This window comes from Eschscholzia californica, unplaced genomic scaffold, assembly GCF_041429995.1.
Source record: "Eschscholzia californica isolate CP2 unplaced genomic scaffold, dmEscCali1.0.p SCAF_4, whole genome shotgun sequence".
Taxonomy (NCBI): Eukaryota; Viridiplantae; Streptophyta; class Magnoliopsida; order Ranunculales; family Papaveraceae; genus Eschscholzia; species Eschscholzia californica.
Genome location: NW_028238461.1, coordinates 31320052 through 31340616, shown reverse-complemented (window position 1 = coordinate 31340616; position 20565 = coordinate 31320052).

Sequence of the window (20565 nt, the reverse complement as noted above, 5' to 3'; positions counted from 1 at the left end):
ACCGGATGGAGAGTGTGCATCGAGTCCCGTGGTTTTTACTTCTCACATTGAGGAGCTTTTCCACGTTAAAAATCGTTGTCTTATTTACTTTAAGTTTTTTGCTTATTGCTCCCACTATTCTTCTATATTATCCTCGTAACTAACACAAAGGGGAAAAACTCTTGTTTCCGCTGTGCCTAAGTGCCCGTTTTTCCCAACATGGTTTCCATTTGGAGTTCTAGCATTTTTTTTCTTTTATTTTGCTGATTTATTTTCAAGCATGAGTAGCTAATTTCATTTGAGTTGGGACTGTCTTAAAGCCCTAAACATGACTTCACTTTCTTAATCTATATTTGGTTTGAGTCTCATATTGGTAGACGATGTCAAATTCACTACTTTGAACTCTGGTTTATAATCTTTGTTTTTGTGAATGATCACCATAGACATACGATTTTAAGCTTATTAGTTGCAGGTTTTAGAGCAAGTGTCATATTGACTACAACTTAAGAGCAACAAATGTGTAGGATAAGATCTATACATGTGAAGTTTGATACATGTTTGCTTAAGATAATTATCATATCTTAAAAAATATGTGATGTTCGTTCTCATTGTGTTTAATGGATTCCTCATTGTTAAATTGAGTAAATACCATACTGATTTCTAATTAGGGATACGTGCTTCATTGTAAATGCCATACATGGTGCATCAATTATGAGAGAATTGTACTTTTTGACTCAAAGGCCATGAGCAATTATGTTAACATCTTCATCTATGCTTTGTGAAACTTGATCCCAAATATTTGTGTTAAGAAGTGAATGATTTTCTAGAGTGAAAAGGAGCCCTGACTTGTTTCTCTTTACTATTTAGTAATCACATGTTAAGTTAGATTTTACTGTTAGAATCTCAATCAGAAACCCAGATTTTTTTTATTTGTAGCATTGATAAGCATTATAATTAGATAACAATTCTCTGTGAGATGACCCTTGCTTACTACTATCACTAGACTTCATTAAAGTAAGTAAGGTCTTACTTTGTTGTCCGTAAAATATACAACATCAAACCCACATAAACTTTACGTAATATGTCATGAATGGTTATGATAGAGTTCACAGAAACACATACTTGATAAATTACGTAAAAGTCCCCAAAAAGAATTTTGAGTAAAACCTACCCAGAATAAGACACCTGCTGAGCCCTTGTTCATCGATGGTGGGTCTGCCCCCGTAGGGTGCCATCTTTTACCTCGGGATAGTACAGGTAGATTTATGAAGAGGTCTACATGTCTAACTGGTTATTCTCAACGAGTCAGCAAAAGAGTTTTGGATTTCGAGGCAAAGGATGAATTGAACACATCAACGTATTATTCATCAACCAAGAGTCATAGGAATATGACCAGTAAAGAGTTACTCACCCAGGACGACGGGGTTAAGGGAGTGTCGGAATACGCTTAACCTCGAAGAAATGGGGTCTTGGAATCACGTTATTCAACTGGGGACGGTTTTCATTGAATAATGTGAACTGTGTTTTTGCTATGATAATAAGCTTTAGGATTTTCTTTTTCTTTTAATGTAGAGTATATATATGACTATTAAAAAATAGTTCTCCAACCTTCGTTCATTCGTTTAGAAGGAATTAAACGTAAGTTGTTTTCTCGATTGGATTAGAATCCGAGAAACGCTCTCAAATTCGAAACAAAGAAAACGTCCGAGAATATCCCATTCCTAATGTTCGATGTTACCTCAGTTTGTGAAGACAACTGAAAAGAACATTTAGGAACGTTTGAAACTAAGAAACAAGTTCTTCAGATTCAGCAACCAAAGGAATATGAGAAGAGTTCTTACGACTCATAGGGAAAAAGGGTCAGAGTTTTAAAATCAAAGGCTAGGCCATTACAGGAAACTACCCTAAGTACCTAGAAGACAAAGAAACGGGATTGAGAATTCTGGTTTTTGTGTCTTTGTCAACAAAGTTAGATTGGCAAGTATAGTAGACTCCCTTCATCAGGTGTTTGAAACCGGATGTGCAGCTCAGTAGGACCTCAAGGGAATTACATACTTGACTAAAAGGAGAAAAGATCCAAGAGAGAGCAGAAGTAAGTGATTGCTAAGGATGCGGAATTGGATCAAAGTCTTCTTCTAAACACTAATCTAGCTTAGAACTTAATTAGTGTTATTATGTTCTTATAAAAACATCTAATGTTTTAAATCAGTGCTAAATTAACGAAGTTGATTCTAGGAGAACTGAAATGTTTACAATGATACTATAGGCTACAATTAAAGGATTCAAACCGGTCAACTCTGCTTTTGTCATTGCGTCAAATTGACATAAGACACATGAGGAAGATCCAATAGTATGGACTTCTAAAGTCTAATGATTTAGAATCATACGACACATGTGAATTTTGTTCAAAAGGACTATTTGACAAAGTCACATTTTCAAAAGGAAGATATGACTAGTGAACTAATAGTCTTCATACATACGAGTGTATGTAAAACCATTGATACACTAACTAGAGTTAACTAGAATCCACTTGAGCGAAAATATAAATCATTCGATTGGATCGAGATGGTGAATATTTAAGTCAAGGGTTTGATGACCATCAAAGAAGTTGAGAAATAGTTTCCCATCTTACTCCAAGAAACACATCATATGGGTGATGAGTCAAGTGGGAGTAATCGAACATGTTAGACATGAGTCGATTGATGATGAGTATTTGGCCAATATTCCAAACACTTTCGGGGATATATTCTCAAACACGGTCATTTATCCTAGCTAACCACATTCCGTCTAAAGCTGAAAGACACCATATGAGTATGGATTTGGAATGGTTCGAAAGCGGTCTTTTCAAAATGTCTGAACTTACGAAACTAATGTAAAGGGTTTACGGGTAGCTTGCACATAAGACAATGTATTTCTTTATGGGATAAAGAAACATAAGGGATTCTTCTACAATCCATCAGAGAACAAAAAGTTTGTTGCTCGTGATGTGTCTTGCTTGAAATAAGAATTATTCTAATATAACAAGTTGGAGCAATTTAAGATATCGAAGAAATTCGATAAGAGCAACAAACTGACAATGGTATGACAAACCAACGGTGGTATACGAATGTCAGAAATTGCAACTCCTATCTGTTCTAGCCGATAGATATGGAAATAGAGGTAAAGATAGTAGATTTCGGAGATCCTTCCGCATAAATCGAATTAGATTCGTAGGAGAGCCCTCAAGGAGTTGAGAGCGTCTCTAAGTTGTTCAAACCCCTCGTAGGCCTTGAAGGCTCATAGATATGTCTCAAGGGACTAAAACCTACTGAAGAAGAGATGAGCCACCTACACAAAAACTATGACGGAATCACTCTGAAATATGGCTTGGAGTCATAAGATCAGAATGGAATCCACGTCTGAAATCAAGTTTGGAACTTGATCTATTTTCTTAAGGATATAGTTCCTGTTAAGTACTAATAGGTTTTTTCAAAGAGTTTGAAAAACGGACAAGGATGGAAACATTAGAGTTTCAGACTATGAAAAGACAATATCTCAAGTCACGATGCTTAAAACCATAATGATCAATCACTAAGGAAAAGGATGTGCACATGATGCATTCTGAAGGAGAGTTCACCCTCCTAAAAACTAAGTGACAATTGCAAGCTTTAGAAATCCATCGAAGGATTGAAGCATGCAAGTAGGAGTAGAATCTTCGATTCTACAAAGTAATTAAAAGTTGATTTCTTTGAGAATGAAGAAAAATCTTGAATTCGGAAAGTTCAAGAAGGTTAGTGGGAGTGACCCTGTTTTCTTTGGTCTGGTATGTAGACGACATACTAGAGATTGAGAACAACATTCTGAAGTTAAGAACAGTTTAGAACTGTCTCAATAATAGGACCACACACATAGGTGAAATTCTTTTGAGCATCAAAGATATATATATATATATATATATATATATATATATAGATAGATCGAGAAGATGATAAGACTCGTTCAAGAAAAGGTCTTGAAAAGTCTAAATGTGAAAGACTCAAGTAGAGTATTTCTACCCAAGTCTCATGGCACAGCTTAGCAAGATTCAGGACCTGAAGGATTTAGATGAGCAAAAATGCATGAGAAAGATGGTTATGCTCAAGGCATAAGATCGTTCATGTTTAACGTGATTTGCATTCACCTAGACGTCTCAAAATGCTTAGAGTATCTATAGTCGTCACCAATGAAATCCTGATAAACTGATCTGGATCGCACAATGTTCATGAAAAGAACTTGTGATAAATTCTCCGTAAGAAAATAAAACGGTTGAAAAGTCATATGTTGCAAACCTCTAGAATAAGATGACAATCTTATGGAAGAACAGTAAGCTGGGAGGGTTCCAGGCCCAGACTGTTGCAAACTGTACAAATAAAAGAAAGTAGTCAAAAGCTTGAAAAGCTTTAATTTAGTAGTATTGGAATACTAAAGATTATCATCGGGATGATAACTAGCAAATTTCACATAAATTAGATCTAATAACTAAACTGTCACCATAGACTAAGTATGAAAGTCATACTAGGGTCATAAGCGTTAAGCTAACTTGAAAAGCTTAGACTGGTAAAATTGAAGGTGTAAGGAGTTACACGAGAAGGCTCAATATTACAAACTCTTATTATCACAAATAAGTTACTTATTTCGTCGTTAAATCGTGGTTTAGTATTTAACAGATAGTCCAAAAATAGTGAAGCATTCCAAGTAGGATTATTAGATACGTGATCTGGTGAATTAAACCTTACTAAGTGAATTTGGATTATATTCATTATTAAGTCCCTAGTCCAGGTCATTGCATGGACAACAATGACTTATGAAGACTAGCATGGGAGATTGACTAGTAGCAGTTTCATGGGCAATACGAATTGGGAACTCGAGTCAATTACATGGGTGTATGATTGGGAATATACACTGGATAACCCAACATGAGAGTTCTTCTTTGAGTAATGAAATATGTCCTGAACTCTCATAGGCAAGATTGAAGAGATTCCTTAAACATGAGTGCTTCACTCATCTTATGTAAAGAGTGTCAAACTTTGGTACCGCCAAATGTCGTGTCGTAAAAGGAGGTTATAAAAGCGGATTAACGGGAATGACACGATAGACATGAAGTTAAGTGGGAGTACAAGACTGGATTATGTCCTCCGAACTAGGTTAGGATTAGTATCTCCTGGCCACTTGAGGAGAAGCAACTAAAAATGTGCGGCCGCACTCAAATGGATTAATAGTTAATCATTTGGTTCGACAGTTATTCTCCAGATTAAGGAAGTCTGAAGGGTATGATGTATCAGATAAGATACGAAGCGACATGGGAATCGAGAATTGTACTTGTTCTAAGTACAAGTGGGAGACTGAAGGATAAAGTCCTTCCGAAGGAGTGTCCTTCGACCAAGGTGGCAATGCATACAATTTTTCAGTTAGGATAACGATGACTTTATCCAGAAGATCATCTAGTTTGGTCCAAGTAAGGGTCGTAATGCTTAGATAGAAGCCGCTTACGATCTCGGTTTACTTCGGTAATCCGCGACTAACATAGACCAGATCCTACAACGGGTTACACCAAAGAGTGGTAGCTTGATCAGAGAGAGTTGACTCATGGGAGCTTGCATACAGATGGATATAATCCAATCGGATAGTGCCTAAAGATAGAAAGAATCAGACCTGAAAGAGAAGCCCGAAAAGGGTCCAGATCAAACCCAGTAACGACTTGATCTGAACCGGCCATAGTGTGGGAGTGGGCCGGCCAGGCCAAGACACACACCATATTAAGGGGAAACCCTAATTTCCCTTAAAAGGGTATTAAGGAAAATTCGAGTGTTTATTTTTTCTGGGACTCTTATTGAAACCTAATTTGAGTGAAACTCCTATTAGGTTCCTCTATATAAGGGCCATTAGAGTTCAGAAAAAGTTGGTTGGATTTTTCTCAAGAGAAAACAACTTCTCTCTCACAATATACAACTAAGTGGGGAGAGAGGGTGTTAGAGAAAAAGCTCCTAATCTATCTCGGAGTCAAAAGAAGAATGGTTTTCCTTCTAACCTTCGATGGAGTTCTAATGGACAACAAAGAAAGAAGATCAAGTCACTTACTCGGTTGTCTCAAGTAGAGGAGCTACATATGAAGTTCTCATCTTCGAGATAAAGGAGTTGGAATCTAATTCGAGGAAAGCGAATCCAGGTATTCTCTTTATGTTTCTAATTCATTATTAGTTCTTGCATGCGATTCTGGATAACTAGTATTAATCATATGATGATTGAGAATCTTCTTACAACATTAGTTAGATGATTAGTAGTGTTAGAGACGTACAAAACCCTTCAGTATTTACTCACTTTCTTTCTCCAAACCACGAAAACTTTCGTCATCTTTGGGCAGAATTCTTTATAGACCGAGATATCATCATCTTCATCTTAAGTATATGATGCACCCGAAAAGGTTGCACACCCAAGCGGCGGTATCAAGTAGTAATCCGGCAAAGCCGGGATCAATCCAAGGATAGGTTGGTAGTCCGGGTATCAGGAGAGTCTAGCCCACGGTCTACGAGTCACTCACTATCTTAGACTAAAAGGAAAAGGAACAAAGACAAATGGGGGTTTTGATATGAAAAAGGAATAAGAGAAGAAAACAAGTAAAGACTAGATAATCTAATGTAAATAGGCGAGAGAGATTCGAGAGAAGAGTCGGAGGAACTAGAGTCGGGAGGCAACAAGAGTCGGGAGACAAATAAGTGAGCGAGGTGTCGAAGTCCGGGAATCCATAATGATAAGGCTATGACTATGTGTAGTCTGATCTAATGTGTCGGGGTACAATCGTAATTCGACTCCTAAAGTAGATGTCTCTAAGTACTACGTATATCCGGAGATCATACTTAGTCAAACAAACGTCATAAATCGGTTGATCCCAAGTCATCGAAAGTGTCGTCTAGTCGCCTAACTATGTGAAGTGCATGCCAAGACACAAGTAACCATGACGAAATTATATGGTCCCCCAAACATATTATACCAAACTAATTTAGCTCCCATTAGTATAAGGGTGTAAAACCCAACAAACATATTATACCAAACTAATTTAGCTCCCATCAATTATCTTTGACCCCCAATTTAACATTTCCTTTTTCTTTTTTTTTTCACCCCACAAGTAACCATGAAGAAATTATATGGTCCCCCATCTAACCCTAATCTTCTATATGTTTAACCGAAAAATATGGGATGCTACAATGCTCCCTCCTTAAAAGAAATTTCTTCCCCGATGCTATCTCTGGATATAACTCCGAATGCTCTAAAACTTTCAGGGTCGACTGGAAATCGTATTCTGAACAACTTTGTCAGATTAGACCTAGGCCAATTCGGCTCCGAAGGTGCTCAAATCTGCACGATTCTGTTACTAAGTAAAATTGCAGTTTTTCAAGTCCGAATTTAGGGTTTCTACTAGAAGATAATGCTTCCCCTTAGTTTTTAATCTTCATAAACTCCTCCAATTATGATGCTAGACCTCAGTGGAGCAGTCGACCTGAAGGAGTATAAGCAGAAGAAGAAGAAACTGAAAGGAGATTCTAATCTATTTTAAAGAATGGGTATGTGTGTCTTTTTAGAAAATGGAGAGGGGGTTCATATAGGCCAGGGGAGTCGGTTTAGGCACCTAGGGTTTTACCCCTAGGTGTGCCGCCTCACCTATGTGGGCCCCACCTCCATTGCTTTCTCGAAACCCTAATCCTTCTCTTCGGTTTTATCTCTTCTTCTTTCCTGAAATACCCTTAATGTGCCGAAGGTGTGCCGCCTCACCTATTTGGGCCCCACCTCCATTGCTTTCTCGAAATCGTATTCTGAACAACTTTGTCAGATTAGACCTAGGCCAATTCGGCTCCGAAGGTGCTCAAATCTGCACGATTTTGTTACTAAGTAAAATTGCAGTTTTTCAAGTCTGAATTTAGGGTTTCTACTAGAAGATAATGCTTCCCCTTAGTTTTTAATCTTCATAAACTCCTCCAATTATGATGCTAGACCTCAGTGGAGCAGTCGACCTGAAGGAGATCAAGCAGAAGAAGAAACTGAAAGGAGATTCTAATCTATTTTAAAGAATGAGTATGTGTGTCTTTTTAGAAAATGGAGAGGGGGTTCATATAGGCCAGGGGAGTCGGTTTAGGCACCTAGGGTTTTACCCCTAGGTGTGCCGCCTCACCTATGTGGGCCCCACCTCCATTGCTTTCTCGAAACCCTAATCCTTCTCTTCGGTTTTATCTCTTCTTTCCTGAAATACCCTTAATGTGCATCAATGGTTTAGAGCTTTAAGATTAGGATCCAAAGCCTTTTATTGAACTGGCCAAGTGGTTCCATCAACCCACAGGACTTATCTTCGTCCACCATAAGATATCGTCTTGACTCCCGTTTCGATAAAGAAAGCTAAAACATTTCGTTCCATCGGCCATTAAGTACATTGCATGTTTAGCATCCGTGAATGTCTCTCCAGAAATGATTTGTGACCACGGAGGATCATTTACACCTTGTTAACCCATTTCTAACCAGCATATAACTACTTAGATCTAATCTCATGAAGAGACACATGCGTTTTCACACCACGGGGTTGATCACTTAAGTTAATGTTGCCTAAGGGGACACTCTCATAGTCCATACTAGAGTATAATAGCTCTGTCACTATTCACTTAGTGACAGTGTACTCATATCTGGAATCAATGTAATGAACCATACGTCTACGTGAGCATTTATGACGTATTTCATTACGGTAATCCTGTTCGACCCACCTAAGTGTGCCAACACCGCATACCAGAGACTCCCACTTCAGTGGCTGAGATAAGCCACTCCTTTTGTATCCAAGTATGTGATGCTACAGTTTCCATATTGAGATTAAAAGAAAAGAAATCACCAAAATGATAGCTTTGTTGTTGGTGATGAGTTGATGGAGGATTTTGATGGTACGATTCTGAATTTTCAATCAAATCTCTCTCACAAAGACATAAGAAAATTAAATGAAACACCATTATACAATATGCTCTGGTTCTTCCTCCCTCTCTACAACTTTTCCTGATTCCTTCCAAAATATTCTCTCTTTAAAAGTTTTTCAATAATTCAGAAAAGAAGAACAAAACAACATCAATCCAAGAGAAGCTCTCTCACAAAGAATCTCTAGACAAATCTTTCTGTAATTTTTATTTCTTCCAATCAAAACTACAACTTCCTCTCTCTCTACAATCACTCTCTGGAAATTCAGAAAAGAAGAAAATGAAAAACATATGAAGAGTGCTTTGTTTCTATCTCTGTACTCTGTTTTTCTCTAATATAACAGTAAAAGAAGAAGATAACTCCTCTCTGAATTTTATCTCTCTCTAAAAATTATAGCATTGAAGCACAAAGAGAAAGAACAGAGAGATGATTTCTCTATGAAATTCTCTGTTAATTAGTTCCTGTCCCTCCCAAGATGACATCCTCACAATGTTACTTTGTCTCTGTCTTTATAGGAGAAGATGAGTACTCTGGTTGTACTAGCCAAAAGATTCCCAGTTCCCAATCTGATATCCTGATTTCTCCTTCTCAAAATATCTCTTCCTCAATCTATGCTCTCAAAATCATCTCTGAAAATATGTCTTTCTCACTCTAAAATCTGATTCTGAATCAAAGAAAGAAATTCATCAAACTCTTCTACTGTTGTGATTTGCTCGACCATTCATTCCTCTTTAATTGAAGATGTTTCTCAAACCAGCTCTTCTCCAATCTCTGTTATATTCTATCTCCAGCAAAATAAAATCTCAATCGAATCAATCTCCCTCATTAGAACCTCTCTTTCTTTCTTTGTTGTATTCTATAAGATTTCCTTTCAGAAGTAATATATTTTTCACTAAAGAGAAAGAATTCCCAATCTCTGATTTCTAATCCACTGAAAAATGAGAATGTTTTATGATTCTCTCTCCATAGTTATCTCTAACAGTAGAGAAAAGATAACCAAATCAATCTTCAATCCTTATCTTTCTAACTGTTTCTATAAAACCCAATACTCCAATCAAAGATCTCCTTCCAAAAATAATATCAACTGCATCTCGCTGATTTCTTTCCTTTTTGTGTTAAGAAAAGAAATCTCCTTTGAAAATATCCAGCTATTTCTTTCCATTTTGAAGAACAATTTATTTCTCTCTATACTGTGTTTTAGAGAAGAGAGATGGGAGCAAGAGAAATAGGAAAGAATTAGATTTCCCAAATTAATGGGAGAATCACTCATTCTCGGGTAAAGGATGGGCTGTCGGGCGGATGATAGCATGTTTTGCGAGAGAATAACAAAGTTACAACGCAAATATAAGATGACGCCACGTGCCGCCTAAATGAGGGCTGCCATTAGATCATTGAGGGCCACTAGGTTAACTTACACCGCACCGCAAGAAATCAACACCTTGAATGAATCCTGAAAATGTATCTTCTGCCCACCTGTCTACCGAGAATGTATCCCTCACCGTCAGGTTGGTCGCCACGTGTCTTGCAATTTCTAAAGTTGACTCGATTTTAACCCAAACTTTGGCTTGCTCTAATTTATTCATTCGGACTCCGATTTGACTTTCGTTTTCGCCAATGAGTCATCTTGGGCTCTAGTTAATCGAGAACCAATGTTGACAAAAATTTTCAGAATCACAAACGACCAAAATGTCCCTAACACGTCTTTTTCCTGATTTTAATTGTTTTTCCTGCTGAACTCTGTAAAAGACATTTGAGAAAGAGAAACAAACAAATCATCGGAGTAACTGCTCGAAATGGACTAACTAGCCTAAGTTAAGAGATTCAGATGGGACATTTAGCACGTGCAACAAGCCGTTAAACCTCTAAGTTACCCTAGAGGACGAGTTTTGTCTCGTGAGGGTTTGCAGTGAATATACCCACAAAATTCAAAAATTTAAAAATCCAGACGAGTCTAAATATTATATGGACTAAAAATGTTTATCCGGTAGATTTTCAAAAGTTAATAGAAATGAAATCCAAGTCAACCATACCATACAAATGCTAAAATCCCTTCACTAGTAATTTAGACCTAAAGTGCACGTGACCAGCCAATATGATTATCATTTCGGTTCAGAACAGACAAGACCTTGATTACCTTCTCAATACATTTCGCCTCGACTACTGCCTCCCGGTCATACACTCAAAGATTACAAAACTCAACACATTACAAAAGACGGACTAAATTTTTGGTAAACGACTGATCTCATAGAAAGGAAACAACCACTAATACGGAATGAGGAAGCTAACCAACTCTTCTCACCTGATCAACTATCTAACAATGCTTCCTAGAGGTCAATAGACTATAATGATGATGTGAGTAGAACTCCTGAGAACTCGACGTCTTCAAATCTTCAAGAACTACATCAAGGATAAACACTTTTTCTTTGATTTTTCTATTATTCAATTTTTTTTTTTTTTAAATTTTTTCATAGGACACATACTACATAGATCACTTTCTTGGTACTACTCTTTCCTTGGGTAAAACTCTCTATGCTTTTCTTCATGCCTCATTCTCAGGGTTCTAAATGATGGATGAGGTTCCTATCTTCCTCTAGTTGACATTGTTTTCAAGTTTCTCAGACTACAAGAGTAAAATTAAGCATTGAATATAAAAAGGCAAGACTAAAATTTTGTTTATCGATGCTTAATCAAAACACTCTTGATTTTAATCTAGTTTTTCTTGATTTGTTCAACTATATACATGCATATTGATGAAAAATGGTTTTATATGACTAAAGAATCACAAAGATACTACCTTATTCCTGAAGAAACAGATCCTTATCGTATGTGTAAAAGCAAAAGGTTTATCTCAAATTATGTTTATGGCGGTTGTTGCTAGACAACATTTTGATCATGCAGGTAATGAAGAATTTAATGGAAAAATTTGAATTTTTCGATTCACAAGTAGAATATCGGCAAAAAAAAAACAGTAAGAACCGTGTTGTGGGTACATTAGAGACAAAACCGATGGTATCTGTGAATAAAGAATTCATTCGATCTTATTTTATCGAAAAATTTCTTCCGACAATCAAAGAAAAGTGGCCACTTGATGGAATTTTGGGTACATAATTTTTATCCAACAGGATAATTTTTATCCAACGGGATAATGATGCTAAACCCCACATCCACCCTGATGATGATGAGTTTCTTCAAGTCGTTTCAAGGACTGGACTTGATATTCGATTATGTTGTCAACCACCAAATAGTCCAGATCTAAATGTTCTAGACCTTGGATTTTTTCGAGCAAATCAATCATTACAACATCAAGAAGCACCTAATTCCATCGATGAGTTACTTGACGTAGTACAGAAAGCATTTTATGATTTACCCGTAAAATTCCTTAATCGTAATTATTTTCTAACTATGGAACAATGTATGGTTGAGATATTAAAAGTGAATGGAGGAAACAATAATAAACTTCATCCTGACAAAAATAAAGAGCATTTGGAAAAAGTTGGAAACCTTCCTTCTTAATTGAAGTGTGATTGTGATTTAGTCGATAATGTTTTACAGATTTTACAAGAGTAGAAGTGTTAATAGTTGTGATGTATTGGCTACATTAGATTTGGTCCAATATGATTATAGTGAATTTATTTACTTTTATTCAATTTTTCTGGTTTACTGTTTTTACAAAACTTGTATGGTTGAATCATTAAAATTGGTTACTAACAACTAGGAATAACTAGATTAGTGGAAAAGAGGAGTAGTTTGTTTGTTGGAAATCAAACTTGTTTTTTTTATTGGAAATAATCAAATGCTTCAATTGTCTTGATTAATGCACCATATTAGCAATATCAAGGAAAGGGTATATATGGAAAAAAGGGATTTTATATGATAAATAAGGAATGAGACTCTTAATTTGGGACATCCAAAAAAGGAATAGTAGACTCTTAATTTGGGACGGAGAGAGTATCATAGATAGAAAGAGAAATTCAAAAAATGTTGTTTTTGAAGAAAACTAAAACCCCAAGGATTTTATTTATAGTGGAAGAAGAAGATCAAAAGTTCTTCTCGGCAAAAGAAAACATTAAGGATGGAATAAAGATGCATCAGAAACATACCAAGACAACATGACCGTATGTCTAATCGTGGCTAAAAGACCGACCAAGTCAGAGGAGAATGAATGAGACTTGACGAGACTCAACTGCTTGTCCAACCAGAAATGGCCAAGTACCCCAGGCATGGCATCGAAGGTACCGTGGACAGTTACCCAAAAGATCAACGTCGAAATCGCGTGATTAGAAGATCAGATCTGTGACGTCACAAATTCAAGCTAAGAAGCAAAATTTACTTCCGATAGCATGGAGTTAATACTCGTCACGCACAAATGAACACGTGGACAAACCCATTGGAATTCTCAACTAGGCCTGTTCTACAAACCAACCCTAGCAAATGGAAGCCTCAACAGCTCCATCAGGCGGAGGTCAAGGGAGCTAAAAACAGCACTGGCACGCAGAGCTCAAGAAATCAAATACGCAAAGAACGACCAGGCTTCGCGCACAACCCTGGTCTAGGTTTATTCGAAACTTCAAAAATTATTTGCTTAAGTTATTTAGTTATTATGTGACAGCTTCAGGGTATTTCTATTAATTTGTTTCTCTACTTTCGACTAAGCAGTGGCGGGACTCGTGATGATACATAGAATGGTCATTTATTGACTGACATCAAGAAGTCAAGAAGAGACCAAAAGCCTAAATGGTCAGCCTATCTCAAGGCAACAACAACACTGTTGAGCCCAAAGCGGTCTGCCACCTAAGCCCAGTATCAGGAGGTCGGCAAAATAATTTAAGCAGCTCCAGTCCTTCCCTATCTTAAACACAACCAGGTCTTCCCTTGGATCCGCAAGAAGTAAAGGGGGTCACGTAAGCCAGGCCGATGCTTACACCCTAAACATGGGAAGACAGAAGCGCTCCACACGCTTACCAACTAAATCCCGAATCTTCCTAAAGATCTCAATCGGGTATGATTTGAAGTGTTTGATTAACTTGGGTTTGAAGAGTCTCAAAGGAGGAAACATCTCCTAGAAGATCCATCAACTTAGCAGGATATCTTTAAAGGATCCTTAAAAAAAAAAGAACTTCTAAATATCTAAGATGCGGCATAAACTCACGAGGAAACCGTAACTACGAAATAGTAGTTTCAATACAACACGGTGGATACGAACCGCCTCAATCTCATCATCTATCACAGTCGGTCCAAAGCAGCCCATGAAAGGGTATCACATCTCCTTCAACAAGGTACGTTCCCTTAGGATCAATCAAAACTCAATCTTTAAACTGTAAAGGCCATCTGACTATCTTGAGCGTTAGAGAGGTTTCCGAACTCTTTGAAGGTTTTCCCCCTAAGTTTCCAAGAGCATGATCGGTTCAGACGCGATTAAACATCGAGTCTCTTATTTCAGACGTTTCAAACCCTTCAATCCGCCGGTTTTTTCTTCAAAAACTCTTTCAATTGTGGAAATTTGACGAGATAGACTCTCGACCTTTGCAAATTTGGGAAGTTTGGTCGTAGCAAATCTGCTAGAGAGAAAAATTTGTTGATGCAAAATCGGACTAGATCGGTACATTTGGAGAAGATTTGTGATGGAAAATTGGCTTTTGCAAATTCGTAGATGGAAAATCGGAGTAGATTTCGGTCTTTATTTGCTAAAGAAAGAAATCTGGTTTTCTTAATTAGTATTTTCTTCATCAGATATCTACTCACTTTTCTGTCTCCTAATCTTTGATATAACTGGTAAGCTCTGATCGTTCTTTAGCTTAAGTTTCAACTTATTGCTTGTTTGATGATTCTTTCTTTAAAGTTGATTTTTCACTGACTTACTTTAAATTGGAAATTTTCGGGTTCTGATTATACAGAATTGCTTCAAAATCGTTTAAAGCAAGTCGATCTTTTATCTTCGTCGTCAGATTACACAGAACTTTTCACATTTCAAATTCATTGTTTTCTCGTGGTTTTAACAACGTTATAGGTGGTCAAAAGGCCTTGCACACAGGGAAAAATTGGATGATAATGCTAAACTATTGAACTTCACTGGGAAACTAAAGGCACCATGCATTGGAACTGTTGAATCAGAGAAGATGACAAAGGATATTGCTCTCCTTATCCATAGATCAAAGGTGCCTAGGAGCCAGTACCTGAATACTGAGGAGTTCATTGATGCCATACATGGCCACCCTTAGCTGCTAAGAGGTCCAAAGCGGCGGACAAAATAGGGGCCCCTTGAAAAAAACTACGTAGTTGTTTTCACATTTTAAATTTATGTTGTAAAATTTATAAAAATAAGCGGCAATAATTTAGTTGAGATACCTCTGCAAAAATTGAACTAGCCTTCACTTAAATTTTTGAGTTGGGAATATCTCTTCGATTTATACTTGTTTCATTGATTTCTTGCTCGGACTTATTTAGAAATTTACAAAAAAGAATTAGTAGATTATAATGCTTTCTTAACGTATATTCAATGTAATGTGTATATGTTATTTCATTTTAACATAATGGAAAAATTGTAGGAAAGAAATAATTCTTTTTTGAAATATCGGAACCATCGTTAGTATCAATTTGTGTTAATAAAATGGTTTAAAGCATGATTTTCTAGTTTATTTTCAACCCCAAACTTTGAAGTGTTTGTTGTAAAAATAGAAGATGAAGAGGGGTGTGGGACTTGAACTCGGGTCTAGTGGAACAATATTCCGTCACTAAACCATTAGGTCAGAACTTTGTTTATGTTTAAACAGAACTGCCATTTACATACCCATACTCCTAGCACATTGGGCCACTTTAAAACATGGGGCCCAAAGCGACCGCTTTGGTGGGTTTGGGCCCGAGCCGCCCCTGCCATAGCTGAGGAGCTGAAAGCCAGACTTTCGCCTAAAGCCAAGTCAGAATAGGAGAATTTAAGAGAGTTTATTTAATATTTGATCGTGGAAGGAGGGAAAGTAAAAATTAAAGTGCAGGTCAGGTTTTTGCAAAGTAAGACTTTCATCTAATTATTTACGGAGATGCTAGGTTCAGAAAAAAAAAATTGACAAAGTTTTTACTGAAATGACGTGGCAAGATTCCTTTCAGAATTTGACTGAATCTGGACCGTTCTCTTTATGAGTAATTCATGTTTTAATAGTCAGGTTTGTGCTAAGTAAGACTTTCATCTAATTATTTACGGAGATGCTAGGTTCAAAAAAAAAATTGACAAATTTTTTACTGAAATGACGTGGCTAGATTCCTTTCAGAATTTGACTGAATCTGAACCGTTCTCTTTATGAGTCATTGTTTTAATAGGTAGGTTTAAGTCAAAATTTTAAAAGAGACTTACAATATCATTTTCTCTCTCTCTCTCTCTCTACTAAGTCAATGGACATGGCTCTGTTCAGTTGGATTCATATGCTTAAAAAAACGTTACTAGAGCTCATCTCATGGATAAGGTGATTGAATTTGAAATCAATCATCTACATATGGTTGATTCAAAAACATCTTCAAGATCTGTAGGGATTGTTATGTTGATGTTATTGAAACCGGGTTGATGAGAGAGAGAGAGAGAGAGAGAGAGAGAGAGAGAGAGAGGGAGAGAGAGAGAGAGAGAGGGAGAGAGAGAGAGTGAGTGAGAGAGAGAGTGAGTGAGAATTCGGGATAGATGAATCAACGAGAGTATCTAGAGAGAGAAACAATTTGGTTCATGTGAAAGGATTAAAAAAAGGGTAATTTTGGAAAAAAAACTGCCTTCAACTGACAATGGACGATAACGACAAAAGAATGTTCATATGGGTATTTTCCATAAACTAAGGGGCATTTGAAAATTAACCCATTAAATTATCACTTTCACCTTTTTTTTTTTTTTTTTTTTTCCAAAGCAAGCAGTAGACAAGCAATCATCATAGAAACATGGATTTTTTACTTTCACCCGTATCAATCAGAGACCGAGGCAAGTCAATAGTAGAATCTTTTGTGATGACTATTTGAAAGCAACTAGGAGTATGAGGTTGCTAGCTACTTGGAAAATAAGAAAGACAGTTTGCGTGGAGGATGTTAAGTCAATGACAATATTGTAGGTGACTTCCACTGACAGGAATGCCTACACCATGCTTACTATCGAATCTAAACCCTCCCCAAATTCTATATGCCTACTTACCCAACTCGCTCAATTATATAGGACGTCAATACGTCATTCAGTCTTTGTTTATTAGTTAGACATCTTTCTTTTCACCTTTTTATTGCTTCTTTTGTTTGTTCGAATTTTTCTATAATTTTTATGATATATAAATTTCTATAAATTTTTATGATCTATAAATTCGTCTACTTTTATGCTCGAGAGTCGAGACCTATTACAAGATAAACTTAACCAAAAATAGAATAAATCCATATGAATACCCAACAAGTTTCAAATGGACGATGTGTTTAACAATCCCTTCAAACTTGTATACAAACTCCTTAACCAATGGACAAAATACTGGGTGTCTCGTTAAATGCAGGTATGCGTGATATTGTTCTTCATTTTAAGTAAACTACAAAATTTATGAACCAAAAACTAGAAAAGTATCAACTTAGTGGAACTAATAAAGATTAGGTGTAGAGGATTGGACAAAAGTATTAAGTCAGACAAATTTGCTCTTTGAATTTCGAAAAAACAAGAAATTAGGCCGAAGACCTAATTTTAAATTGTTTTCAAGTTAAAAAGACAAGTTATATTTTTTTGTAATTTATATTTTTTTCGTTAAAAATCCAATATTTGCATTTTGTTTGGTTCAAAGCTCAATTTTTTTTGCAAAGTTGTTGCAAGGTGTGTCAAGGTATTGTAAAGATGTCGCAAAGTGTTACAAAACTGCCACAAAGTGCTGCAAAGGTGTCGCAAGGTGTTGTAAAGTTTGTTGCAATGTGTCGCAAAGTTATCGAAAGGTGTTGCAAATAAAAAATACGTAGGTAACTGAAAACAAAAAAAATTGACTGGCCCTCTTTTAACAAAATAAAAAATTTGTATGAAATTTTGACCAAATTTCCCTTTTGAAAATTCATTACAAGCATCCTTTGCTTGTTTTACTATTACCAATAATAAAAAGGATATAAAAAAGTCTAAAAAGTGCACCTACAAAACACATTGTCTACATGCATTATTATTTATTAAAATGAAAATTTTGTCAAAAGTTTTTCCCTCATGCTACATGATTTTGGACCTAACTCTTATTTTTTAGTACAAGTAGATTTGTGGCTCTTTTTCACATCCCATTTGGACTTTTAAGTCATAATTCCTTTTTATCTTATGGCCATCACGATATTGCAAAATGCATAATTATTAACTCTTATTTTTTAGTACAAGTAGATTTGTGGCTCTTTTTCACATCCCATTTGGACTTTTAAGTCATAATTCCTTTTTATCTTATGGCCATCACGATATTGCAAAATGCATAATTATTTTAATGTATTTTGATCACAAGACGGTCATGTCATACATATTTTGTTATTGAGTCTAAAAAATATTTAAAATATGTAAAATGCAACGAACAGTTCATAATTATCACTTCGGTCAAGATTTTTAGAAAACTAGAAAAATTTGGTAAAAACTCTACATAAATATCTTGTTTTGGTGAATCGCCAACTTTTTAGTCTTGAGCTCCCTATGTACTTTTTAATTTGCAATACTCAGCAACATTTTTGCAACACCTTGCGACAACATTGCGATACCTTGCGATAACTTTAAAACACTTACAACATATTTGGAAACAGTAATGGGGTTTTAACCAAAAAACTATAAATTTTGGACTTTCAACCAAAAAAATATAACTTGTGTTTTTAACTAACAAAAGTTTAACATTTGGCCCAATTATCTGATAAAACTAAACTACCTCGTTGTGTTACTTATTACTTAATTTCTTCTTCAAATTTTAAATATATGTAACTTTTTTTAATTCAACACTTGATTTTGAGAAAACTTATTATGTATTTAGAAAGTATTTTTCATTACCTTTCTAACAAGATCCACGTTCAAGAGTGTTGATGTCAAAACATGTTAACTTTGGTTATTAGTCAGGAAAAGAGATTTTGATGCTGGATCGTCTGTTTGATTGAATAATATTTCTTCTAGAAGAATGATACTGCTCCGTTAGCTCCCGTTCTTGGAAACCTAGGGGGAAAACCTGCAAAGAGTTCGAAAACCTCTCCGACATTCAAGACAGTCAGATTGCCCTTTGCAGTTAAAGTATTGAGTATTGATTGATCCTTGGAGAACGTAATGAGCTTAACTTGGTGAAGGTGATGTGATGCCCTTTTATAGGCTGCTGTGGACCCACTGTGATAGACAATGTAGATGAAGCGATTATGATCCATCGTTCAAGATTAAGACTACTCTTCGGTAGTTAGGGTTTTCTTTTAAGTATATCTCGTCTATAGGATAATTAGAAGTTCGTATGTTCAATGATACTTTTTTTAAGTTTAGCTCCTTTGAGACTCCTGAAGCCCAAGTTAATTAAACACTCAAAATCGTAGCTGACGACTGAGATCTTTAGGAAGACTCTGAAACGTAAAATAGATTTATGTATTCAGTTGAATGTTTCAGTGAACTCTATAATGCTTGCTGTATGGGCCAAAATACGTCGCCAGGAACACCCTGAAGCAACGACAAAATAAGCAAACACATCCAGCTTCGGATAAAGAGGTCAGTCCTCACCGCCTCAGCGGACCTCCCACCATGTATCCGTTGGCGACACGTTATAGTCATTCAAGATAACAATATCCTGGATATACCCGTTAAGGGGTTACGATATCCATATTTATGGTGACAACCCATGCGTTACCAGCATTAAAGACGACAACTCATCACCGGGTAGTAGTCGATCCGAGACACTATAAATTGGCTTAACCAAGAATGATACAGGACATCGGGTAATCGGCAAACACATCGAGTATTTTCTTAACACCATCATCCAGCTTCTGACTAAAACACCTGAACATCTGGTGATCAACGAATACACCCATCGAATTATCACAGAGTACATACAACTTGCTTTCTCTCTCATATATCTTTGCTCTTCCACTGAGTCTCGCTCTCACACAATCCTGCTTTCTGTTTCACATCTAAGTACCGTTACGATCTTACATTCAGATACAAGACCTTATCAAGTGTCGTCCACAAAGAGTGCGAGACCTTGTCAAGTGCAGGACCTTCGAGGAAACAAACACATACTTTTTCGAGAAACTACAAGTACATGACTGATCAAGGGTCTATCTATTTTCTCTTTCCTACAACCACTTTATCAAGGGTTCACCTACTTTATCAAGGGTTTTATTACTTTAACTCTACTAAAGGTCAAGCCTTTTACACATCTCCCACGTGATTGTTTAAAACGTTCTGACCCTTAAAGCTCTCCAGATCACCCACGTGACTATCCACATGTAAGGTCAAACCCCAAATATTCCCACTTATTTATAGTACATACCCCTGAACAAGGAAACCCTCTCCAGGTGTGTCTCATCCACAAGGTAGACCTCACAAGTATTGTCATAATCTCTCTCCAAATAAGTCAGTATACCCGTAGATGATGAGTCATGAAAATGTCTCATCTGAGTCTCATAACTCGGGCTAGTTAGTCTAATTCGAGCCTTTAC